Here is a 2,692-nt window from a genome sequence, read left to right as displayed (position 1 = left end):
GGGGTGGAGGTTTGTGGCACTTTCCTGGTCTTGCGTTTGTCTTTTGCATCCGCTTGTTATTGTATCCATTTCCCTATGCTTCGAAATTCTCCTGTCCCACATGGGAACCCCGGGAATTCTGGGAAGAGGGCCAAGTAGGGTAGCTTGTAGGGGTCGTGCGGGTATAGGTAGTGCAACAAGCCCGGGGGATAGAGTTTTCCAATCCCCCATAGTCTGGGAGATGGCCCCTACTATAGATGCATGTGTAGTTGTTAGTGTTAGCGCTGCTCCAGGTAGGTGATGGTCCATTGTGCACCCTCTAGTCTCCTCTGTACCTCAACCTCTGACACTGATGCTTGGTCATCACTCTGCTCATATGTTTCGATTTCTGACATGTTTGAGGAGCAGAGTGGACAAAATGTACTGCTGTTTCTGCTTGTAAAAGTGCTGAACTCTATGCTGTTTCAAGGGGACAATGACATGAGGGAAATGTTAGGGGAGGGACCTCTTGCACAAGGGATTGGGAATATATGAATAACAGGGAATTTAGGGAATACATTGCAAACAAATATTTGCATATATACAGGCATACATGTACATAACAAGGATATAGGGAATCATTTACAAAATCACTGCATATAGGAATACATGTATAAACAGTGAACATAAGGGAATACATGTATGTAACAAGGGGACATTTGGAAACTTATTTACAAAACCTTTCACATATTCACCAAGAAATTTTTATGTTTATAGCATGCATATGGTGAAGCAAGAGTAGGGTTTGAGTTTTTGATGCTTTGGGAGGGGGAAAGGGTTTGCAATTATTTACAACATAGCATGGGGAAAATAGATATGAATGCAAATATGAGTAAAAAGGGAAAGAGGGAAACAATTTACCAAGGGGAATACCTTGAAACAACAAAAACCCTAGCACATTTACACATTAACAATGCAGCCATATAGTGTCTTTTCACTTGCATGATTTGAGGTTAAAACACAAGCATGAGGGCTTACATTCATAACCAACCACCAAAATGATGTGTAGAGAGCCTACCTTAAACAAATTTAACAACTTGTGGTTCCTTGGTAGCTCACTGGCAAATTTCTGTGGAGAAATCCCCAACGGGTCGCGCGCCCCTGACGGGTCGCGCCAGTGTAATTTTTGCACTGGCAGAGGGTGCCTGACGGGTCACGCGCCTTTCAGGAGGCTTTTGGAGGCCTTCCCAGTGTCAGAATCAGGTGCAGGATAGCTCTTTGGAAATTTATTTGAGTCTACTTTCCAACCAAACTAGAATTTGTCAATTTGAAGTTGATTTGACCTGTAAAAAATGAAATCTCCCAAGACTGGTCAAAAAGTGCCAAATGAGGCTGCCTGAAGGAAGAGTGCTGTTGCAGTCAACTTTTGAATGCCTTCCTCAACCAAAAATTGAGCTCATGATAGCTCATTGTAAATCTCATTGTGTCTAGCTATCATTTTACCCATCAAGAAAATCATTTGGCCAACCAAGCTAGGAGAAAACTTGATTTTCCCAAGGTCACTTTAGAGGTGTCTTTGATTCTCCTGAGGCAACGATATTCTTGACAGTTCTCTCAAACCATGTCACTTGTGTAAAAAGTGAAGGAGGTTTTTCTTCCTTGGCATGTTGTGAGAAAAACCCTCTCTCCGTTTTGAAAAATTCATCTCTGATTGCTCTGAAACATTGTTTGAGTGAAACTTATCCCGATGTGTGGAACAAGGAATTTTGTCGAAATGGAGCGAAATGAAGGGGATAGGGGGCTTCTAAATTCTTTGGGAAATTTTTGGGAGTGGGGAGGGATGTTAGGAAGCAGGGGAAAGTGGAATCTCATAGATTGAGCGAGGGGAAGGGGTCCAAAAGGGCAAAACACAGGCCAAACCTAGAAAATTGCCAAGTTGTAGCTAGAAACTAGGGTTTGTGCAAAAATGAGGATTTTAGCGGATCTAAGGGATGGGAAGTGTTTTATAAGGTACTTTAAGGACAGGGGAAGGTGTATGAACATCAGGAAACAGGTTTTGCCGATGATTTGACCGTCCAAGAGAAATTGGCTTCAAAACCCTAGGAGAGGGAAATGACCTTGCCTAGGCACAACTGAAGCATGAACAAGATGTAAAATGACTCATTAGACACTGACATGATAATGACAACCCTATGAATGATGACAGATTTAGTTGAATGATGACATGGACTGCCATTTGGACAACTTTAGAAGGAGTAAAAGCAAACCCTAGACCTAATGCCTAGTGACCAAATTTTGCTTGAAGACTCACTGAAATGACAAAATTTGACCTTGACACTTCAAAAGCACTTTGTAAGAGCACATTTGATCACTGGAGGAAGGCTGGAAAGACTGACACTAACATTGGCTCCAATGGGGATGGTAGCTCCTTGGAGGTACCAAGAACCTCAGACCTTTGGGAGAGAAGACCAGTGCTTTTCAATCATTGGGCAATGGAGTCATAAACTCAAGCTGAAATGCATGACTGAAAACTGACACAAACTAACTTAACAACAATACTAAAAATTGACTCATAAAGGACTCATGACTCAACTAAAAACTGACTCGATACTTAAACACAACTGACAAACTGAAAATGATGCTCAAAGTGGAGCTTATTCATCACAACCTACTCTAACAGTTTCATTCATCACCTGATCAAGTGAAATGAAACAACCAATGCAACCAAGTAAGT

Source organism: Pinus tabuliformis, chromosome 9 (assembly GCF_031772625.1).
Source record: "Pinus tabuliformis cultivar Carrire ecotype Pingquan chromosome 9, CPIR1, whole genome shotgun sequence".
Taxonomy (NCBI): domain Eukaryota; kingdom Viridiplantae; phylum Streptophyta; class Pinopsida; order Pinales; family Pinaceae; genus Pinus; species Pinus tabuliformis.
The sequence above is the reverse complement of the archived record's forward strand: the minus strand, read 5'-3'. Positions refer to the sequence as shown.